The 26,433-nt window shown below is 24.3% G+C and overlaps 1 protein-coding gene across 2 annotated transcripts in view; it reads right to left on the bottom strand.

Annotated features, from left to right (window-relative positions):
- The window catches only part of LOC112590845 (lachesin-like), a 185,789-nt gene extending 170,586 nt beyond the window's left edge, over window positions 1-15,203 (bottom strand). The window contains exon 1 of one of the 2 annotated variants that reach the window (XM_025334420.1): window positions 14,743-15,203. The gene's annotated coding sequence lies outside the window, so the exon portion shown is untranslated. The remainder of the gene's footprint in view (window positions 1-14,742) is intronic. The other variant, XM_025334422.1, reaches the window with a different exon arrangement.
- Window positions 15,204-26,433: the final 11,230 nt, after the last annotated feature.

Raw genomic sequence — 26,433 nt, 5'->3', positions numbered from 1 at the left:
AATAAAATGTTAGTATGATGTTTTATAACAAATCTTCTGTTAATATAATATAAGAATATAAATGCATAGTCATGATAAATAATTAACAAAGTTTACGCCATACGTTTATTAATATTACTGAGATTAAAGTGAAAAGTTACACGTCAAACTAATAAAAAACCCTAAACGCGTATACAATAATCTTCGATGACCATCCAGCAGCGACATTTGGCTTATATACTTTAATAAAAATTATCGCTTAAGTATAATTGTTATACAAAAATAAAATTTAGTTCAATTCCAAGGAGACGGGTGATTTTTCTTATTTGTCCCCCTCAAACCCATTCATTAATTCGACACACCAACGTTTTTTTTAGTAACTATGATGTATTATTTTTAATGATATTAAAATATTTGGCACGGCGTCTAGTATAGGCAATTTAGCTACACTTTTGTCGTACATATTTTATGCCTCAACTATCTCAGCCAAATAATGGTATTGTTGTTGTTGATAGTAAATATAATATTAGAGATAGTACTTATTATGTTATTCTTTGTTAAACACTCATTATACACTTCAAGAACACGAATTAAGCACTGAAGAATATCTTCACTACTTTTTGTTTTTTTTTTTTTTGTTTTTTTTTTATTGTTATCTTAAAATATGAGAAAATCACAGAAAATATTCTAAATATTTTCATTATTAAAAAAAAAAAAGTAAATAAATTTAAATCAAATAGTTATTCTATATTTTTCTAGAAACATAGTATTATTTAAAAAAATAATAAGTGGTTTTTTCTAATTGTTTATAGACATTTAACAATTTTAACTTTTCATAACCAACTAAACCAATATTTAAACGAATGCTTTCTACATTTTTAAAATTTAATTATTGAAGATAATGATTTATACAATTTTTTTTACAAAAATATAAAATTAATACAATATTCAAACATTTAAATTAGATTTAGACAATTTTTAAAAATTATAAAATATTTATTAATAAATACTTATCGCAATGACTTTCAAATTATCATAGCTCCTATATTATATTCCAAACATAAAAACACAAGCATCATCCTTATTAGTACATAATTCTTAAAAAAACATGGCTCTAATCGTTCTGTACGTACATCGTTTAGTTTTGATCGTACCAAGCACTTTTTTAACCTATTTATTATTTTCTGCACTTCAAACAATATCAGATCAATATCTTTATTTTTTCGCTCTGCAATATTTGAAAGAAATAATCAAGTCAATCTGATATATAATCTAAAGAGACGAGTATAGTGTTTCGAAAATTTCAACTCATCATATTTATGAAATATTCAGCTGGACAATCTATTTCCATAAAAATACTTTATCTCATACCTTTCATCAGTTAGTCGTTTCCATCGCAATGAAAATTTTTAAACACGAATTTTTTGTACAAGTTTTAGATATTTTTATTTTAAAATTTGATAAAGTACAAAAAATGATTATCTAACTATTAATAGTAATTCCAGATTATATTATGAAAACATGTTTTTAATCATACTATATAGCATACTAAATGATTTTAAAGCTGGGTACAATATTGTAATAATAAATATACTATAATGTAACAACCAGACCTATTTATCCACTTTTAATATTTGCACGGCAATAATTAGAATTCAGTCATAAAATTAATTATACTATTAACACATAAACGTTAAAATAAAATGTTTTTATACGTTATAACTGTATATATTTAGATACTGAATATAAATGAACCGGCATTTAAAAATTGACTTATATCATATCATTACTAAATATACCAATATATATGTCTATATGTGTGTTTGTCATATATATATATATATATATTATATGACTGTAAAATAAAAATTAACACGTTTATTTTTCATTTGTTTTTAAGTATTTTATAAACCAAAAAAATTTAATATACCATTTAAGCTTTTTTTTTTCAACACCGAATTCTTCAACCTCTCTCTATTATATGCATAATCCGAGTCTCTATTCCAATCTGGTCTCAGTTCCTACAATCTAAATGTCTCTTTTGACTACATCTAACCATTGTTGCTTCAGTTTATCACGTGAACTTTTTCTGTTCAGTTTATTTACAAGTACTGTCTTGACAATACTGCTGTTGGCCTTTTAACGTGGCCTGCCACTTCAATACTGTTCATTTTAAAAATTAAATTATATTTCTGCACCTTTACGTTTGACATTCTCTCACACTCTTGGGTATTAGGGTTTTAGGCGGAAATATTCTTAACACCTATTTTTTCAATAATAATTAATCTATTTTAATTTCTTGCTGTTATAGCATATGCACAACATGTGAAAAACACAGCTGATCTGAGATACATGTCATATAATACTTGTTTGGTTTTCCTACACAATAATTTTTATTTTAAAAAATGTTACATAGTAATATAACATAAATTTTCAACTTTTAAACAAAGTTAAATTTAATTATATTTACAGTTCTTATTATTGATGTCGACCTCGGGGTATTTAAAAAGATAAACTTGTTGAAAGGAAATATTAAAAACTTCAAAATCTAATATCTAAAAGACATATATATTTATATATATTATATATAACGTTCAAACTATTTAAGGTCACATTTTTTAATATTTGATATAATTTATGTGCACTGTTCGTTTGAAAATGTTTATTTTTTCATATCCTAGATATAAGATTGAATATCCCATCAGTTAGATTAGAGTCTTCTAGCATTAATAATTCTTTACAAATTCAGTTTTCTCCTTATTATTTTTAAGTGATTTTATGAACATTTCTATTTTAGCTTTACTTGATTCCACTTCTTCATACTCTAAGTTGTTATTTATTGCTTTTTTTTTTTTTGTCATCTCCTCTTTAACTTACAATGGGATCACTATTCAATAGTTGATCAAAATATGTCCAAAACTCTTCTGTTTTATTTCTAATATGCAATTAAAACACAATAATAACAACCCTTATTTTTTGATTAAATATTAATTTCAAGAGCTTGTAAAAAATATATTTCAATATTATTTAACTTCTACAGCCATAAAAGTAATAAAAATTTGTTTTTTTTTTTAAGTTTAAATTTTTTTATAAAGCAACTATACCTATCACAATTTTAAAAACTGAAAAATCGCCTTGTTATTTAATATTTTGAAAATTCTAAGTATACAAAACAATAATTTAACAATATACTCTAAAGAACGTAGTATGTATTATATTTGAATGATTTTTATCTAACAACCAAATATTTTATCAAAGAAGTATTGAAAACATTTTCAAGCATTTGGAAATATCTTAAAAAAGAGAAAAAAATTATTCAAAATTAATATTATACCTATACAAAAAATTGTTTTATTAATGATTAGTGTACATATATTTTATCTATAGTTATTATTATCGTCTAACACAATAAAAATAAATCAATTTCTTTTTTTATTCAATCAGTGTCTTGAAAATCATTTTTTAATTTAATTTTTAGTACCCCAAGTAGCAACAAGATTTAATTTCTGACTAAAAACTATCCTCGAAGTAGAATATTGAAGTATTTTTAATTATTCAAGAGGTAACGACTGGATCATAAATGAATCTTACATCAATTCAGTATTATAAAACTAATATGATAAAAATATTATTTAAAAAAAAAATTGTATTGTTAAAATATTATTTTATGTTATCAATCAATTCAAATTCCTTTATAAAAATAAAAACAGTAGGTATCAAAGTTAAATGAAAACTTAAATTTTTGTCACGTGCTAACAGATACGTATTTATATGCATACTTTTATACATTTTTATTAATGAGGTGTATCAACCACAAAATTCAACACCAATTTAAGTATTAATAAAATATAAATAATATTAATAAAAATTTGATTTTGTTGTTTAATCGTTTTTATTTAACGATATTTTCAAGATTTATTTCTAGCATACAATTTTTTCCTGAAATAAACTGATAAACAATGCAAATATTTTATTAATTATTTGAAAAAAAAATTACAGTTTTATAATATTGTTAAGTTTATTACATACTTATATACTTATTTCTTCCAGAAGAATGTTCTATCTAAAACGGAATTTTTAGTTATCATATTCTTTGTTTGTCTCCCGTAGCAACGTATTTAACAATATTATGTATAATATTATATTAAATATATAACTTTGGTATACATTTATTAACTAACATTAAATTAACATGTATAGCATAAGATCATAATATGAACATTTTATGTGGTGGTAGATGAAGACACTTGTTGACCGACAGTTTTTGCACCACTAAGCACACATAAACACACACGAACACACATAAATACGTATACACATACATAAAAAGGACGTGGAGTGAGTGAACACATTCTTTTCTCCCTCTTTTTTTCCTTGTATGTTTCCTTCCGGTGTGTTCCCTCTCTACCACTCTCTCAAACGGTCACCAATTCTTCTCCGGCATTTCCATTACTATCATTTCCTGCTATAGTAAACACACACAAAGAATAACCCCTCACCATATATTGGCCGAACACTTATTAGCGGAGGATAAACTATTTTCGTCTACTGCCGATAAATTAGCGCAACTTATATAGAAGTTTATATATACACACGATAAAAGCTTTTTAAGATCAATTTGCCATTTTCTGAGTATATAAAGTATTTTGTTAGATCGAGGTTAATATATTTAACAGGGTCATATAAATGATTGAAGTTATAATGAAGTGATATTTATATTTAAACTGTAATTTCTGTTAATAGTACTATCATTTAATATAAAACTTATACGAAGCATGTACGATTAAAAAGTTCCTCTACCACGGAATCGACTTATTTGTTAGAGATAAGTTATTATTTTTTAGAACATTAAACTCGTCTCATCGATTTAATATGATAACCGCCTACAAATTGTATGTAGCAGTTATATCAATAAATTCAGTTAATATTTATTGAGCCACAAAGAATATATAGATATCAAATGCATTTACCCGACCAAAATTAACTACTGAACGTAAATAACGTCTGCATTTTTTTTAAACACGCGTACGTTATACGTAAACAGCAAAATTAATTAATATTATCGCAGCTAGTGCATAAGCCAAAAAATAAAGAAATAACCATATACAAAATCATTGTTATTATTACCGAGTTGTAAATAATTTTTTTCGTTGTTACAAAAACGTTATGCCATAAAGATTCCTGCTGATTCGTGAACAATCTATCGCTCTTGGATGGTGATGGTAAAAGATTAAGGATGATTGTAGGTTGGTGGTGGTGAAATGATGCAAAAAGAAGACGGTGTATTATACATAATATATAAAAAGGACCCTGTAGGATCAAGACCGTGGAGAAGCGAATGCGAGGCTTTCTAAATCGTAAACCATAAGTCATTCAAACGTATCGTTATATATATTATTATTATTATATATAACGAACAGCGCAATCCCAATCATGGATCCCGATATAATACTGATGGTCTTTCTATTACAAGTGACATATTAAACTTTTATATTGAATTTATATACTCGACATTTTCATATTTTTAGAATTGTTGTTCACAAATAACATATAATAAATTTATTGACAATTGCCACATGAAAATGATAATATTAATAATAATAATAGCAGTAACAATACTCTGTGCAAATATATTATGTCCATTCTAAATTCAACAAATTGCTTGCGTTTTAAATAATTGGATATTTAGACGAATACATATATCCGATTTACACCTGAACAAAACTCTGATATACTCGTATACTGCAGTAGTCAGACAAACTTCACTCATGTGGCAAATTCAGTTACTAAAAAATGTTTATGCCTTTTAAATTATATTTATCGTTAAAGTTTCAAATTATTTTATACCATATATTTTAATCACTGTAATAGCATATAATTAATTTATAAATACAAAATGTTAGTTGTATTATGCAAGTAAAAGTTGAACATATTATTCATTTAAAAATAATTGAAAAAAAAGTATTTAAAATTTAAATACTTAATCACTTTTTAATGTTTTTCACACTATAAGACGTCTTAACACATGAAAACTTAACAATGTCCGGTAGATTGTGATAATTTCAGTGATTTATGTTACACACCTAAGGTTTTTGAAAAGGTACTTAGATACTATTATGTATTCGACAGCTTCAATAGTTACTGTTTACTGTTCAATAATATCCTTATACGAGTATATTGTATTTATTAAAAAAAAATTTAAAATTTAATTTTTTTGTAAATTAATCGGGTCTGACTTGTATCTTGTATACATATCAGTAAAAATTGATTTATCGTTGTAAAAGTTTCTTATAAAAATTAAAATAATTATTTTGAAGTTTTTGAAATGAAAGCAGACATATTTTTTTTTTTTTAATGGAGTAAATTAGCCATTGGAGCCAACGTTCAGTACTACTAATCAATATGTTAAATTATATAATATATTACATTTGCCTCTGAATAGTATTTATCAAAACATAATAGATCCGTGGATAATGTGTATATAGTATTAATCTTCAAATTAAAAAGAAACTATTCATTTATATTATTTCTTTAAACATTTATAAATATTTTATCCGATGATCAAACACTGGGACTAAGATTTCACTTTAAGAAAATATATTAAGTTTCAAATTTTTGAAAAAAGCATCACAAGTACAGGGTTTCTTTCTTTTGTCCATCAAGTATTTAATAACAGGGGAAATATCTTTTGGTACTTTAGCATTACGATGCGAATATTTACCTTTTGAAATGGTTTTTTTTTCATTCATATAATATATAAACTGAACATCTTTAAAGAAAATGAAATACGAGATTACAATTTTACTAGCCACCCAAATAATATATTTTATTAAACCAACTATATAGCATATACCTATTTTAAATTAAATATGTTTTGATCAATGATAGTTTAACATTAATTACTCATGTATAATTATAGTTTTGAACTATTGCCTACTACTAAAAATAAATCATTTGTATATATAAGTATAAATTTAGAAAAAAAAATTATTTAAATGAAAATTTTAATTTACGACAAAACTCTGCATGTAATTGAAAAAAAAAACTTCAGTATGCAACAAATCAAACGCCCCTTTCTCATGTAGTACATTTTATCACGATTCAGCTATCCATTTTTTATTTCTACTATAATTATAATTTTATTTTGTTTTTTCTTCTGCATGAGGAGAATTACATTGTAAATATTCATAAGTTATTATATTAATTTAAAAGAAAAACGTGTTCTAGATTATGAGCTACCCTTACTTGATCATTACTTTTATTTTTAATTTTAAACACAACTTGCTAATTTGTATATTATACTATTTAATCTAGCAAGAAAACATATTAAATAATTATCACAAAAAAAAAAACAAAAAAAAAAGTCATAAATTTAGTTTGTTTTTTTCTATGTTATCTGTTCACGATTGTGCCAAAAGCATTACATCTATAACATATTTTCATATTCATAGCTTTGATATAAGTTCATCATATATCAAAAAACTGATTTTAATATGTCTTGAGAGTAATGAGAAATCAAAAAAAAAAAAAAATAAATAAATAAAAAACATCATAAAAATAGTATCACAACACACTAAAAAAAATAAAATAAATAATAATAAAATATATTTTACTATCAAATTCAGGTTTATATATTTAAGTTTAACTAGTTTACAGATAGATTTAATGAATGATCGAATTATTCGCAACTCTAGAAATGCTCTGATATTCAACATCAATACATTCAATGCACACAATATACTTAAGTTCACATCGATTTTAAGTTAAAATAATATATTTACTTTATTCGCATACAAAGTAATTTTTCGTTTTTTTATTCGATATAGGTTTAAACATTTTTTATCAATAATAACAATAATAATAAAAATTAAAATTATAGTCACCTCATTGATTACTATTTCAAGCAAAGCTTCTGGGAATTTTGTAAGGATAGAACAAATATGCAGTTACAGGTTAGTGACAGGCAAATATCTCGCGTCTATCATTTATTGGTGAACATAATCCATTTTATTTTAAAACCTTAATATAGTTATTTTAAATTCTAAATTCGTGAAGTATTTGTATCTGTTTGCGAATTTATCACACTCTTTCTAAACAAGTAACCCTAAGTTTAATAGTCTTTTCTAATTCGAAAACCACCTATGGAAGTACAGAAGTAATTATAGAAGTGATTCATGTGTTTTAATTCGTTAATAATAGAAAAGATCAAACATCGCATATCATATATGATCGAATATTATATAAACTAAACTGTACTGAAATTTAAAAAAAACTATTTAATATATTCGTGTGTATAATGATGTATATTATATCAAACATGCAATATATTTTGTAATTTAATCTCATCGTATTAAAATAAATTGTCCTTAAGACTAAAATAAACAAAATAACTTTTTGTATTACAAAAATGTATTAAGCCACTAAAAATTATCCGTACAATCATTTCATACACAATGCGTATTGTGTAAATGATTGTTTAAAGCGATGAAAGTTTACTTTCCAAATGAATTATATACGTATAATTATCGTAGAGTCTGTAGTATTATATTATTATTTTAGTGTGCGTTTACAAAAAAAAAGTACAAACACGTTTTTAAAAGGAACATTTTTAATGTATGCAGGTATATAAAATCAGTAAAATAATTTTGATATGTTCAAAAATTCAGTATGTAAATTTTACTTATAGTGGTTTAAAGCCAAATTCTTTATCTTTAGCACCATCAAGTACGGATGTAGAAATAATAATTCAAACAAACGTATTACGAAGGAATATTGTTTTGTTCTTGCAAGAATATTACAATATTACAGTTGACTTAAACAGTAGAAACTCGAGATTTAATGTATATTTGTATAATAATCAGAAAAATTCAATATTCATCATAAATTTGAAAAAAAAATCTAACTAATAATGAGTACTTGCGAAGTTTAACTATAAATGTTAAATAGAAATGGAAAATTATATTGAATTGATTACGGCCTGATATAATAATATTAAATAGGTATTTTAAAACTATTGGTTCAAAAATATTAAAATCGTATGTAATCATAACATTTTAAATTACATTTTCTATTTAATTTTTAATTTGTATTTTGTTTCGACACGTTATATAAAAACTATGTACATATAGTAATAACACAAACAACTGATTATAATTACAATTGGTATTTCAATTTTTTTTTTTTTTTAAGTTAGAAACCATTTAAATAAAAATATCTTAATAAAATGGTTACAAACATATTAACAATAATCACAATAAGGATAGCATTTAAATTGCTTATTAATATAAATTATATCTGTGAACATTAGCTGTATAACATTTTGTTTAGAGTACATGATTTTATTATTAAAATATTATTAAAAATCACTTATTTACCTTGTACTAAAAAACACACATACCGACAAGATTAGTGAATGAAATATCCTAGAATGATTTGTCACAATTGTCCGGATCACAATGGAACCGGACACACATAATCCTATCAAATTATTGTATTTTGTATTTACTCGTTTTGTTAAATATATATATATATATATATATATTAATGTATATATAATATAGTATATAAAATACTCTTTTTTTGATGTGGCGAAATCTACAAGTAAAGGCTATCCGAGAATACTGGAAATAATATTGAAAAATTAAAAAGACTTATATATTATGTTCCTCAATGTCTATTATTTTTTCAAAAGTAGATTATTTACGTTAATCGTGATTTTAATTTTAATTTTAAATGCATGATAACAAAATTCGATTGTATACAACAAGACTATTGTAGTTAAAATTATGCCAGTTGTAATGAATCATAAACTTTACCTTGAGTATTCACTTCTAAAATAATAATATTGATGATAGAGTATTAAATTGATTGAAAATTCCAAATTAAATTCTAGGAATTACAAAAAAAAAAAATATACGCATTACTATCGTTTCAATATAAACAGTATTATAATTTTAAACAATTTAAACTATTTTATTATTTTATTAATTTATTAATATCAATCAATACTTTATAAATTGTTAACATTATGTTATATTGAAATGTATTACAGTTTTTGAAAACACCGTGCATAAATAATTTTAAGCCATTAAAATACTACAACATTTAAGCAAAATATTTATTAATTATTATTTTTTTTTCGATATAGTTTGATGAACATATACATTTTTAAATTTATAGGTATGCCGGAGGTAAATATTTTTTGATAATTGCAATGTATTAAATAAGTTTATGAAACAAGTTCATTGTTTTACTATTATTTATTGCGTAAAATAGTATCACAATTTTCATTCATGACATCATAGCCTACTATATTATCTAAGTGTATCGTATACATGACAAGTTTTTTTATTATTATTTTTAATATATCAATATAATTAATATAAATATTAAACAATTTTTTTTTTTTTTTAAATAAATATAATATATTTTAAGGATATTGCAACATTGAAATATCTCAAGATATTTTTATTTTTATGAATGACATTTTTGTTTTTTTATTTAATTTATTTATCGTGTATAATATACGAACTAAAAATGTTCAAAAATATGCAACAATTGATATTAAAAAAAAGGTATTTATTTAATTTAAGATAAATATAAAAAAACTACATTTTTATCGTAAATACTCTTAAAGAACACAATTCTAATGATGCCTTAAAATAATTATAAATTATTAACTATCTGAATAATAATATATTTGATTTTAATTTTTAATCCATTAAAATTCTCAAAAATGTTTTGAGATATTAAATTGATAACGCATGTTGCCATTCAAAAAGTAAAATCTTTTAAGTGAACAATGAAAAACGTAATAAAAACAATTTTTTTGGGCCAAGTAATGTACAAAAAGTCGGCACTATGTTGCAATTCAAACAAAAAACAGCCTTTTTCAAAAAAATTGTTTCGTAGAAAAAATGTTCACCAAAATATTAAATTAAAAAATATTTTAAAACATTTTCATGTTAATATATGTTTGTAATTGAAAAAACGACCATACTGTGTTAATTTATTAAAAATATTTATTTTTTTTTGCAGAATTAAGATTTAAGATGGTATTGATTTGTACAAAATAATTTAATTCCCATATTACAATTATTTTATTGTTTCAAAATTTAACATAATTATAACTATTAGATATTAATCTTGAAGGAATATTTTATAGACCACTAATCGGTTTTTAGTATCTATGTAATTATTTATACATATTATATATTATTATGTGTATATTAGTTATGAAAATATATTCTGTTTAATTTTTGTATTTATTTTTTTTTAGTCTTTGAGTTAATTCTGAATGAAAATTGCTTAGCAGATAAAAACCTTAATAATAGACTTATATCTCAAGATATTATTTTAATTTATAATACTTTTAAAATGTGTTTAATAATTCATTATATTTAAAAATTAATTAATTACTTTTTCAAAATAATCAACATTTGTATCTAATTTTTCTACTTGTATATATTTAATGTGGACAACTTATTTAAACAACTTTAACAAATTATGAATCTTTACTAGTTCATTTTTAAAGTTTTAATATTTAATAAAAAAAATTAGGTTATATATACATATAATGGTTTACCTAATGGGATATTGTTGATAATCTGTAATAACATTTTGATATTGAGAAAAAAAGATTATTGTTATTATCTAACATTTTTATATATATTTTTATAAAACGTTAAAAGAAAATTTTTAGCAGTTATCCTTCTTCTGTGCAATATATTAGTGTTAAAGAATTTTTAACCGACCAGTAGTGTACATATTCCCTCTTTATCTTAATATGGTACGGCTATTGGACCATAGTTGATCTTTTTTTTTACCATTAGTAGATATCGAACGCGCATTAAACGAACTGCAGCGCACTTTCGCGATGGATAGTGCTGTTTTACCTTATAGTTATTTTATTTTACATACAATTCTTTTTTGCAATGTTTTCATTTTGTTTAAATTTGTGTTATATTTCAATTGAAACATGTAACTTGTTCAAAAATAAATTATTTATATAAAAATTATGTTGTGTGCACAATGCACATAAATATATTTTGTCCAAATATATTATTCCTATTTTATTATATATTACAATAATATAAGATTCGAGAATTTTTACATTGGTTGTTTTACTATTCTGGCTATAGTGTAGTCTAAATAAAATAAATTTATTATGTGAAATTGTGAAAGGAAATATGACATTTGGACTTACCTATATTATCTGAATTTATCGTTTTATTTATGAAAAGTTTTATTTTATAAAATGTAATAATCTTTGACAAATATTGATATCATAATATTAGTGCTCAATTTAAATACCATTTACTTTTGTGTTAATTTTTTTTAAGTTAATTTTTGTCGCATATATTAGTAAGCGTTTTGAGAATTTTAATTGAATGTTTGTTTGCATATTTCAAATAGTACACCAAAGAAAGAGTTTTCATAATTGATAGTTAAAAAATAATTAAATAATTTAATTCAAATGTAACTAAACATTTTTTTTTTTTTGAGTTGCATACTTTTATACATTCTTTGAACATTTTTAGTATAATAAATCTCAAACCCTAAACATTTTGATCAGTTAAAATGTATTCGTTTATACTCGTGTTCCTACACGTATATGTATTATATTTCACAAACTTTTAATGACCTTTATTATATTTAACAGTCATCAAATAATCCATTAGAAACCTGAATATTCAGTCCCATTATAACTTTATTTTTGGTTTATTTAACTGATTTTATTACTGTATCTGATAATTTATACTGTGTCCAAACGTGACTCTATTTTGACGTAACTAAAACTTTTATCTTGAATTTGTATTTTACACAAAAAACATAACAAATGTTCATGCCAAATTAAGAATAAGTTGTGTGTTTTAGTTGTAATAATATTAAAGTTCATTCACGTGCAAGTTGTATACAAAATTCGTACATATATTGGTTTTTATTTATCTGTATAATATTGTGATAAAATTTATGACAATTAATTTTAATGGAAATACAATTTTACATAAATATCATTACCAATCTGAATATTTGCATTTTGTGCTTCAATTTTGACATTACCTACACATTAAGTAATTATAATAATTTACGCACTTCTTTCAAATGAAATCAAAATACAAAAATTAAGAGAAATCTTTCACAAATGAATGTAATTAGATTTGTTTAAATTTTTAACACTTTTTAATATTAAACTTCAGTACTACTGAATGAGATCAAACTGAAACTTATTAAAATTTACTGAAAGTTATATAAACAGTGATTGAAAATTTAACAATTGAATTACATTACTTATACTAATTAAACTAGTGATTACCTACTGTGTGGATTATGTTATTGTAAATCTATTTTGTTTAGTAATGAAAATATAATTTATAAAACGTATTATTGATGGTAAGTAAATAAAAATATAGTGTATTCATAAAATGATTCTAACCACAATCCTTATAATTTACTTCTGTAAAGAAAATTAAGTATAAATAAATATTATTAATGGTTTATTCAATACAGTTATGAATGTAATTTGATGTTATATCATTTCGAAGACTTAGTAAAGACTAATGATCAATAATAAAAAAACTCAACATCAATTTGTTGATGAAAAAAAATATTATATATATATATCGAGTGGTCAAGTTACTTTTATTTTAATTAGAATGTTGTAATATTAGTCTTGATAATAATATTTTCTACAAAATTAAGAATGAAGTTTTAGATTTCAGTCTCCATCCACAAAATATACTTTTTGAATTTATCATATTATTTTAATTTATAAAAAATTATCATAACTCAAAATTTAGAAATAAAATTTTTATAACTATATTCCAATATAAGTAAATTGAGTATTTATATTTCTTCGTTTAAAGACTTCGATCAAAGTTCCAAATGAAAGAAATATATCTAAAAAACGTTTAGATTGATAAAATTATTTCTTAAGACGCGTGCTAAAAATAATCATAATATTTTTGTTTTTATTAGCTACGAAGTTTACATTGATTAATAAAATTAAAATAATGCTTAAAAAAATAATTAATACTATATTTGTAATACAGAATTTTACCACAGATTTCGCAATTTTCTGCATGTTTTCACTTATTTTTTTTTTTTAGATATTTCATTTATATTTGTACTCGTATTATAACATTACAATTTTATTTTATTTTTACAATAATAAATTATAAATTATTGTTCAACAAGCCACGAGGAAGTCACGTTGTTAAATTATAACGGGATACGTTTTAATTATTTCCAAGCGGTTTATTGACACGTGTACGTTTCATATTGGAATGTAAACAGCCACTTAATTGATAACACACGAAGAAAGTTCGGATCTCTAAACGCGTTTTCTAATAAAGCTCGTATCTGTTATTACGATACAAAACCAAAACTGTACATCAACTTAAACATATATAGTATTATTGGGTCGTCCACCCACCACAGCGCATAAGTTTCAAGACGCGTTTAATCTAGAAACGACGCGTCACCCCTTAACATGCATCGTTCTAGAACCGTGATACCGAGGCGTTTTATTTTTTCCTTTCTTTCGATAACGGTTCACTGCACTTTAATACGGCTATATTATGCGGCTTACTAGTTCTCGTATATTGGATAATATGACGAGTGATCTTTTTACGCCGAAACAGCAGGATTTTTTCGATGACATTATTATGCACTCGACTCCGGAAAACGATTATGTCGATTACTCAACGACGTACGGCACCTTTTATGGCGTTAACGAACAAAAGTACGGTTCGACAAACTTACCTGTACACGCATATGTGTGTCAACGACGTGTGACCGGAATTTGGGTTCCACCGGTAGAGGAAATTTGTTTTGAAAATATACGGTTGACGAATGAAAAACAAAAAAAAAATCTACGAATTCAATGATGCACAACCGTGGCTACTTTTTGTCAATGTTTTCGACTGCGACTAGATGGTCAATGAAAAACCACTGTGACGCGCGAACGTGCGTGTTTGTCGCGAGACGGACCACATGGTGGAGTTAAGCCGAGATGAAAATCTTACGGCGAGAAGGGATGGACGTGGCACATGGAATTACAGTCAACTAACCTCGACGGGAGAATATCGTGAGCTACGGATGATGTACGATCGACGTTTCCGATGTCTCGGCGTCGATTTTCACGAACTTTCCGTAGGGAGCACGTGAACGGAGAGGTGCCACACACGTACGCTTGCAACGGGCGGGCACACCGTGTCAGATACCGCGAGACGACTGTTATCCCACTGCCACCACCACCGCCGTCAACGCCACCAACGACGATCACCACCGCGGGCGGCGGCGGCGTCGGCGACACGCTCTGCGGCGTTTTTCGGTCCAGACGTGCGAGAGCTCCGCCCACGTCACTCGTGGAAAAAAAAATCCTCCCCTACGGCGGTCTTAAAAGTGGAGAGGGTAGAGAGGGAGAAGGGAGAGTTAGGTAAGTTGCCGAAATTCCCCGATTACCCAGGAAAAAACCCCGAGACGTCCCGTCGCCAGAACTCCGCGTCCACAGCCTCCGTCGCGCGTTCCCACATCGGGCCCCTGTCCGCCACGTTCGCGATTCCATCGTTCGTCACCCGAAAACAGGCGACGTCGACGACTGTGGAACTTACGCAATCGGTTTGACACGTTCGGCGTTTCATTATTATACGCTACGTTAAAAATAAACATTTTTACTTTCCACCGGCGAACATAATATTATCACATCCCACGCGATAAATTATTGCGTTTTTGCAAATAAAGTCCGTCGCTTGACAGCTGTTTGTCCTCCTCAGGCCTTTTAAACAATAACAATACGCTTAGAACACTAGCCATATAAATATAACATAATACGTTTGGTGGAAATCATCGACTTTAACCAACCATCGTTTGAATGATACTGAAAAACAATGTACGTATTTTTGGATTGTACTCCGTCTCGAAACGTAGTGATATTTTATGGGTTTTTTTTTTTTTTTTTTTGTCCCCCTGTTCTAGAGTATAGGGACTATTTAATATAAAAATAGGTGCAAGTAAAAGCTTTAGTACGTATACGTGAAATACTATTACTTTTTTGCAATCGTTTACCAACCACATAATTGGCTATATCGTCGATACGCCTATCACACGTCAATGTTTCGTTGTAAAGTTTACTGAGCAAAGTTTCTCAAACGTCAAATTAATAATTTCCTATACAGTTTTTATTCTGTTTTCATTATAAACAGTCAATTCTAATGATTTTTCAGTTAAAAAACACAATAATTTTTAGAATGTTTAAGTCGTGACTTATTATTTAAAATAAATTTATAAAAATAAAAATACCTTCATCAAGATAATTGTATATTACATTTAACTTTTACAGAAAGATTTTTAAGATTCCCATGGTGTAACAGCATAATATACTAAATTTTTGAAAATATTAACAAAAAAGTTTTTGTCATAAAAACTTTATCACGTGTTTTTAATTTCGTAGCGGTAATAATTTATTAATAATCTAAAAGTTAATTTCTTTTTTATATGTTTTAAGTTTTTATTTATATATTCAATACGCTATTCATCGATTACATAATATATAACAAATAAAAATTAATAAAACAATTTAAACTTTAAGCATACCCAACAGTATACTCAAAACAGCAAAATATAAAATTCGTTTAAAATGCATTTCATGATCAAATACAATATTATGTTTCTCATAACAATATTATTATTGAACCTGTATAGGTTAATAATGTTTTTATCTTATTTCTAGGTATACCCTTGTAATAGTTTTTGTTCAAATTTTACGATAAACCATAACTACTTAAATTTAGTATAAGTACTTATTGAACTTGTTCATTCGTCCATCAAACCGAATAATATGTTTTGAATATATGTGTTTATAGTAAATCAATATGGATTATATTATGCTATTCCAAATATACTATCAATTTAAAGGTTATAAAACATAAAATAGTGTATCTATATTAATAATTAAATTGTATACTAAAGAAATTCTATAACTAAATATATCATATGTTTTAATTAAAAATAAATAAAAACCAATAATCATTAAATTTTGCCTCAAATTAATTTATTTATGAAAAATTAACTTTAAAACATGCATTATAAAACCCAATCATTTATAATTAATTAACTAGATCTAAAATTAATTATTATAATATCCTTTATGTTTTCGTTAGATTAATATGACTGATAACAATAATATATTTAGGGTTCATGATTTCAAAATCCTTCTATAACACTATTCTATTTTAAACTTTTATTTAAGATATAATCTCTATTATTTTGTTGACATTCAAGTAAAGTATGATTTACTATAATATGTATAGTAGGCAATATTGTACATACCATACGCCCTAAATATTCTCAATAATATAAATAATTAACTTGTGACACTCTTTTATATGAGTTTGTTTTCTGGTTAGCCGTTTATTATTGTTTATTCCCTATTTTTTTTTTTTTTTTTTTTTAAAGCATTGAATCTGTACGTATGGGATTCGTTAGTATTTTTCTCTTTAAAAAGCCCTTAATCGATTTAATTTATGTTGTTTTAATATGTTTCATAGATACATGATAAAAACCTTAATAATTAAATTATATAGTGTATTTATTTGTTTTCAAAGTTAGTTACGATGCGTAGTACTTGCTGCACAATATTATTATTATACTTGTTTATATCACAATTGCGTGTATTCAAGCGATCGTGCTTAATAAATTTAATATCCTATAAAGCACATTATTTAGCATTTTACAGTAAAGTTATAAGTCGAGTTACTTTTAAAAATATCATTTATAATATGATCGATATTTACCAATTTAGATTAAACAAATTAATATGCAACAATATGTCCGTATAATGAATATACAATTAATACCAAACGTAAATCTGAAGTGAAGTAATTTAAATAGGTATTTTTCTTTTAAAGAGTATCTGATATAATATCAAATTTCATAAATTATTGTATTTTCATATTATTTTTACTCCAACTTATTTTGACTTATTTCAAATCATTTAATATGTTGATTGGCTATTGCTTATAGATAACAACAATATTATTTGTATATTATAATAAAAGAGAATAAACTAATTTACTTTTTATTAGTTAAATAATTATATAAGCTACAATTAAATTAAGTATAGTCCTGTGGCGAGCATTTATTAAAAACAATGGGCATATTTTGTGATTTGTTTAACGTGAGTCAGAATAGCGATTGTTTAAAAAACAATTATGAGCGAAGTACAATTAAATAATTAATACTTTAATTAGTACTATAAAATGTTTACTAAAGATTGCCATCAACTTATTTAAAAACATATATTTAAAAATTAAATCATACCTACAAAATACAAAAATACTCGTAAATCGATAAAAACGTAAACTTTTATTTTGTAAATCAACCTACCTACCGTACTACTAATACAAATATAAATAATTAATAATAATAATATTATGTATTAAAATATTTTGCCATGGAGGGTTTTCACACTGATGAGCCTCGTTTCTCACGTTATTCATGTTATCGTTATCTTTTGCTACCAAATTTACTTAATGTATAAAAATATAACAGATAATAAATATTTTTTTATTTACATTAAAAAAAAAAAAAAAATATATTTTTTGTTATATAGGCTGTCAAAGCATTCAATTTCCATTATCATAAGTTATAACCACTATTTTATTACAATGATTAAAACATCTAATTATGAAACCTACTCTTAAATGACAATAATATTATCTTTATTACAGTCTACATAAAAATAACTTTAGCTTGATCTAGTTTTTTTTTTTTTTTTTAATTGAAAAATTTAAAAATAATAACTATATTATTATTTCTATAAACTTAGTGTTGTTAAGCGATAAACCAGTGCGCGTGTTAAAAAATAATTTGACATTTCTCTTATGTTTACATAAGAACGAAACTTTATCGAAAATCAATAATTTTATTTTCTGATTTTCACTGCGTCATTAAATATTGTATACATATTAGATGCTATGAAAACTTTAAATTAACTTTGTTTTTAAATTTAAAAAATAAATTATGAATAAAACAAATTTAAAATGTGAGCATCATCAAGTACATATAAAAATAAAACATTATATTATAATCAATTTATCAATTCAAGGTTCGTCGTAAATTGTAATAATAGTGATTTAAACATTTCTTTAATGTATGAATAATTTTTTTATAAAAATTTGATTAGATAATTTTGAGTAAATTCGTAATGATTTTCAAATTATTTTCCGGTTAAAAATATTAAAATTTTTTATTTTAATAATTAAAACTTTAAGATTCAAGATTGCTCATACGTTTCTCTCTCAGAAACTTAAAAATCTCAAACACATACATTTTTCTTTGGCCATTTCAAGTTCAAATGTTCATGATTGTATGCTTAAAATATGAAAAATTAATATTTTTAATTATTTTTTTTGTAACTTAACAATATATTATACGTTGTTACTTATAAGTTATAACGTATAAACACTATGAATATTATTTATACTTAACACTATGAAATATTTATTATACTGAGATTATTTTTAACTATTTATATTTTAAAGTATAAACCTATTTACACGTATTCACGGTACGTTGGAATTTGAATTACCTATTATAACAATATAATTATAGCTAGTAATATTGTGTGGAATAATACAAAACAATAACTTAATTAATATAATATAGAATACGGGATTTGTTTGGCAAAAACATAGCTTAACCTATTGTGTAACTAATAGAAAAATAAATAATTAATAGCCATTACTATAAATGCTATAAATATAACTAATAAAATATTTTCAGATTATATTTAAATAAAAACACCTGGATGGCTAATTACGATCCAAACTATGGAGTGCAAGGTGAAATAATCATTAATGTACTGCGTACACATATGTACACAAAAGCACTGACACTCTAAAAATAATACAAATGCTTTAATGATGATTCTTATACTACTCCGTAATATGTAAACATAAACTTACGATCGCATTGCATACCTTTAAAGTTTCATTCAACCAATACTCATAACTAGTAGAACATGCAACTTAAATTATCCAAATAAGGATCAAATGAAATCTTTTCTGTAGCATATTTCTTACTAAAATATATCAAGACACATATTCCATTCCAGTATGTACTTTTATAATATGATAATTTTGCTATTCAAACAAGTACCTACTACTTGAGTCTTCTAACATCCGGGTATAATTACTACAGGATTATCTACCTCGTACAATTTAACAGTTAATTACTTTTTTTTTTGCCAAACGTATTACAATTAATTTTAATTCTTATTGATTTTTTTTTAAATTTAAAGCATTATTATTATTTTCGTGATTTAATCTAAGTATTGTATGCATTAATTATTATAAGAAAAGTTATTAGGTATGCAGTATAATTATTTAAATTATTAGCAATCACTTAAAATCATTATATATTAATTTTAATTCAATCATAGTATTAAAGTTTTCAGTTGACAATCAGTGGTCTGAAAATGACCTATAGTAGCTACAAGTGTCGGGAAATATAGAATCTAAAATTACAGTAAAATTATTAACATTATTAGCAATTATTATTACTTTAAGTAATCTAGCTTTTATGACAAATATAAAACCTATACAAATACATTATACTGTGAATAGTAATTACGATAAAAATCGTACTTACCTATGTGGTGTACAAATTACTTCAGTTCTATAAAAATAACGTAGGATAAAAGTACATATTAGCTCTATAAATAAATTAATACTAATTGAATAAGTTCTTTCTTATATAATCTATATATACATGTTACGGCAATGTGGAATACTAAATAATGTGTACTTTGCCCGGTTAATGTGGTCCTGCCCGGGCAATGTGAAATTGAGAGCTATGGTTTTTTTTTTTTTTTAACAAAGTAATATACCTATTTGTTTTTATTTTTACTATAAATTAAATTTTATTATTACTTACTTATTAATACTATAGATTTTTTTTTTATGAAAAAATGATTAATAATTTTATATTCATATACCATAATATTTCAAATATTTTGATGGAATAACAAAATAAATTTAATACATTTTATCATTCTATTTTTATTATAAATTATAATTTTATTACTACCTATTTATTCGCACAAAATTTAGAAACATGACACTTGTAATTACATAGTCTGTCTGCTCTTCTACTCTTGCATTTATTCGTTTTGTAATCCTGAGTACAAGTACACCGAGCATATCCTTATCTTTCCAAATTAGAAAAGGAGCACGCTTTTTTTTGTAATGCAATATAATTAAAAATTAGGTCTTCTATCCATACACATTTTTCTTTAAAAATCGTAAATTGATTTTTCCTGTACATTTATTGTAGTTTTTCTTCAATCGAACTGATTTCATAGAAGTATTCTTTCACTAAAATTTAAGTATTTTAAAATGTCGATAGTGAACTATCTACATCAGGAATTTTAACTCTGACTACTCAATAATTCTTTTACTAAAACTTCCTTCAAAAATAGGTACAGATCGAAGACGTACAGGCTAATTATATTTAATTACGAGAAGCAGCCCGCTCCTTTTCTATTCGCAAAACGAATAAATGCAAGTGTAGGAGAGCAGACAGACTATGCAATTCCAAGTGTTATGTTTCTAAATCTTGTGCAAATAAATAGGTAGTAATGAAATTATAATTTATAATAAAAATAAAATGATAACATTTATAAAATTTATTTTGTTATTCCATCAAAATATTTGTTATATTATGATATATGAATATAAAATTATTAATCATTTTTTTATAAAAAAAAAAAAAAAAAATCTTAAGTATATATAAGTAATAATAAAATTTAAATTATAGTGGAAATAAAAATAAGTATACCTATTAGTTTGTTAAAAAAAAAAAAAAAATCATGGCTCACAATATCACATTGCTCGGTATTCCTGCATATTGTCAACATATATATAAATATACATTGTTGTAATGATTTTGGTCATAAAATACTATCTCGTGAAGATTTATGAAATATCAAAGAATATATCAATTCTATGTTGAACAATACCAACTGGCTACTACAAGATAAGTGAAATTAACTTACATTTGCATAAAGTTTATGTATAAAAATTAGACCCGAAATACAATTGAAAGGAAAAAATAATATTACATACACCATTTAGACTAATTCAATTACTTAGTGACATTAAATGACCCAGGACTAATAAACAAATATACCAACCCATTACCCATCATATCATATCACCATTGATTTATTATATAGAATATAATAACTCACTACGCCGCTTAATGAGTGTAACAAGTAGCAAAAGGTCGTTGTGGAATGTTCATTTTCAAAGATTTGTTCTTAAGAGTTACGTTCGGATCATTGAGCATTTTGCAAACACTATGTTTCACGCATCTCTTTCTTAATATATTTTTTACGAAAATGCCCATACTTTAAAACATTTTTCTTGTAATTTATATTTTGTATTTATTTTATTCTGCTACAATGTCCTTAGAATTATAGCCAACAGATCGCATAGAGTTATTTTCCTATGTAATGATTCGTCATTTAATTTAATATATTACCTATAATTCTGGCTAACTGACTATTTAATGACAACATGTTTATTATTAATTATCTAAAATATGCACCTATACATACATCAAAAAATTGCATGGTATTTTGAATTATTTTTTAAAATTTTAAAAAGTACTCAAAAAAGTAAAATACATTTTAGGTACAACGTTTTTAATTAACAAAAAAATATGTTTCAATATTATACAAAATTACACAAATTATAAAACATTTATCAAAAAAAAAAATTATAATAATAAAATTCTCATTAAATAAATTATATATTATTAATAAAAGGCTGCAGTGTATTATATTCATTTTAATAAAGGGGTCATATAGGTAAATGTGATTAATGTATTAATATTATTAATTACGGACTTTTTTTCTCTGTTTAATAATTTCTATTCATACTACTATAATAAATGTATAATTACATTTTACACGGGTGCATCATCCATTTTAATATTAGTCTATCGATAGACGACGACTAAAGCAACCATAATACAGTATATTATTGATATGTAAATTTAAACCTTTTCAATTACAGAGATTAAATGCCTTTATATATGGGTGTAATTTGAAAATTTTTTTATAAAAGCAAACTTATTTTTTGTTGATTTACCACGAATTAAATTTACTTAATCGTGCTTTAACATAATATCACAGCTTAATATTTATAACGTAAAAGTCTCAATAACATAATTGATGGTATATATGTTATGAAACCAATTTCTTACTAGTTTTATTTACTTGTATATTGGATGATTCGACAACCATTCTCACTCCCAACTTTTCAAAAAAAAAGAAAAATAGCTTACAAATTCAAACTTTAGAAATTTTTAGGTACCATATTTTATACTTTTATGACCATATTTTAAATAACTAAGATTTTTATACCATTTAAAGAGTATTTTACCATTTTCTAGCTGTATTTGATATCAACATTTTTTTTTCAAAAAAGAACCGACTTTACTTCTGCAAATTTTTTATTTATTAGAAGTTTCTGAGTATAACGTTAAATATGTGTCGTAAGAATGATATAGTTGTAAATATTTATTTTTTTTAAATTCTTCTCATTATGTTCAGACAATATTTTATAAATATTATGAAATTTTATTAAATTAGTATTAATGTAATTTTCCAACCACCGTACATATCTTGTAAATATATTATCATCTATAGTTATTATATTATCTATAGTATATAGATTAGAATTAGCATATGAATTAGTTATTACTCAAATACATACTTTTTTCAGAATTTTTATTTGAATGTATTACATTTTTAGTAAAGGTTGTCTACTTAATAATTTATTTGGAAAATTTCGATTAAAAAACTTAAGTAGATTTTTGATAACTTTTATTTGGTTAATTATGAAATAACTTTTCTCTTACATTTTTAGAGAAGATATATAATTCCTTTTTACCTTCTCCCACCAGTTTTACGTCTTAGAATTTACATATAAATAACACATACACATGAATATTAAGTTAATCACATATTTGGGACAGTTTTCAAGAGTGTAAATTTTGTATAAGTAGTATTAATATAATTTTTACTCCCACATTCAAATTGTAGCATTATGATAAATGAAACGGTTAACTAGATAACACTTCAATATTCCGATTTATCGATATAAAAATTACAAGCATTATATGCATTTAAATACAGAACCATAGATAGCTCATTATTGCTTGTAAATCACACACGATAATAAATTGTTGAACCGTCGTATAACTAAGAATCGAAAAAAACCAATAGAACTCTGTGGTTTGCGTATAGCGTTGATATCACAATAAACAATTTGAAAACAATGAAAAACTACACACGATAATTTATTTTTCCCGCTATAGTTCCATACGTGATTATTTAACTAGTTGACCGAGAAATTTGCAGCTATACGCATACTATTAAAGATTAATGACGTGAAATTGAATCGAAGTCAAACCACATTCCGTGACATCTGTAGTCATGATTTATAATCAGTGTAATATGAACGGTCAGTAAATTACGTTACCAAGACTAGCGGTGAATTTCAGTGGGACATTATATAAAGTATTCGTTATCATAAATGCGTAACCTACTCTAAACTTGAAATAATTTTTGAATTAAATAAATATAGCAAACAAACAAAAACAACCCAACAAATAAGTCAAATTTGTTGCGTGTAAATACAAACACTTGAATGTTTTGATTTATAGTAGTTTTTTCATTTTTACACAAAACTCGTCATTTTTGTTAATTAATTTTTTTTTTTTTTTTTTTTAACAACTAAAATAACAAAACATTGCAGTTTTTAGCTAGGTACGTACATCCAACCGGAACATAAAGTTGAAGTATTTATTGCTATCTATAGTGTAGAATGATGATGAAAAATAGGTAGGTATTTGACAGTCCATACATTAATTTCAAACATTGAATAGATATTAATTAAAACCGAAATATATAAATACAGTATACAAGTTAATGTGTTGTAATAGAAATAAAACAATACAATTTTCTTATGTACATTGACTTGCTTTTTTATTTAATTATTTTTTTTTATTATTAGCATAAACATCTTTGATATTTATGTCAAAATATTAAATTAAACTTATCTTAACACTAATAAAAAAATAGTCGTAGTCTGAAAAATGTATAAAGTAAATATAACTGAAATAAAAATAAAAATAATAGTAATATTAATACAGATAATATTATCTAAATTAGAACGAGTTACATAAATAAGTTAAATATTAGAAACTGTGAGCTTATTTAAAAGGACGTCGAGTAGGAGGCTTAAAAAATTTCTTATTTTCATCAAAAAACTGGAAATTGTATCGGAAATACTGGTTGAGCTGCATTCATGTTAGTATTCGATGGGTCCGAATTTAATTTGGTGACGTGTCGATAAATACGAGTCTCTTGCGTTTGAGGATTAACGTGCTTATTATAACTACACCTTACGTATATTTTTAACAAAATACTTTATAACACAAGTTATTTTTTAGATTATAAACTGATATTGATGAATGCAGTTATATCACGATGCTTTGATATTCTTTGATCTGATTTTTACGAAACAAAATGTTTATAAAAAATTTGCCTATATCTTCTTTTATTTCTGTCTATTTTTGAGCTATTTATAAACATTTAAAATTTTCTATTTTTTTTTTTTTTTTTTTTGCTTGATTATTTAAAATTTTAAAAGTGGATAAAAAAAAAATATGTGTTGGAAAAAAATAAGAACAGTTAAAAGGTTTCTCGTAATTTTTTCATTTGCTAACTAAAAAATGCCAATAAAAATCAACTTCAATGAAATTTGTAAAATCTTGGAAATTTTCAAATTATTTTTGTAGTTAAAAATTGATTGAAATGTTTACTAAAAATTAAATAAATTATTTATGAGCATTTTAAGCTCAAATTAAGGTGAAATTACATACAAAACTATGAATAACAATAATCATTATTTTGTTATATTTTAAAAACTCAACTCGTGGGGACATAGCATTTTTGTATTTCGTGTATATTATTATTATATATTATACACACAATAATATTTTAAAATTCATTGCTTTCAATAAAAAATAATTCATCTTACTGTATTTTTAGTATTAAAATAAATTTCTTTATCGAATAGCAATAAGTATAAACATTACATAAAATATACTTAGTAATATATCGGCTGGTATACGGTTTTTTTTAAGAATAGCTTATCATATATGATGATAGATTATTGAATCCAAATTTAACATAATATTCAATGACTCAGAACTTAGAAGACACCTAATATACAGCAGAGTATCACCCACTTGCCTTTAAGCTATTTTTTTAAATATCATGAAACATTATGTACGTTATATGTAACGTACATTAGCTTAAAAATAAACAATAATAAAAATAATTTTTGTTACAAACTGAACATTTTGGAATGCGCAATT

This window comes from Melanaphis sacchari, unplaced genomic scaffold (genome assembly GCF_002803265.2).
Source record: "Melanaphis sacchari strain LSU unplaced genomic scaffold, SCAv2.0 Contig120_pilon_pilon, whole genome shotgun sequence".
Taxonomy (NCBI): domain Eukaryota; kingdom Metazoa; phylum Arthropoda; class Insecta; order Hemiptera; family Aphididae; genus Melanaphis; species Melanaphis sacchari.
This window is presented reverse-complemented; position numbering and strand designations above follow the sequence as displayed.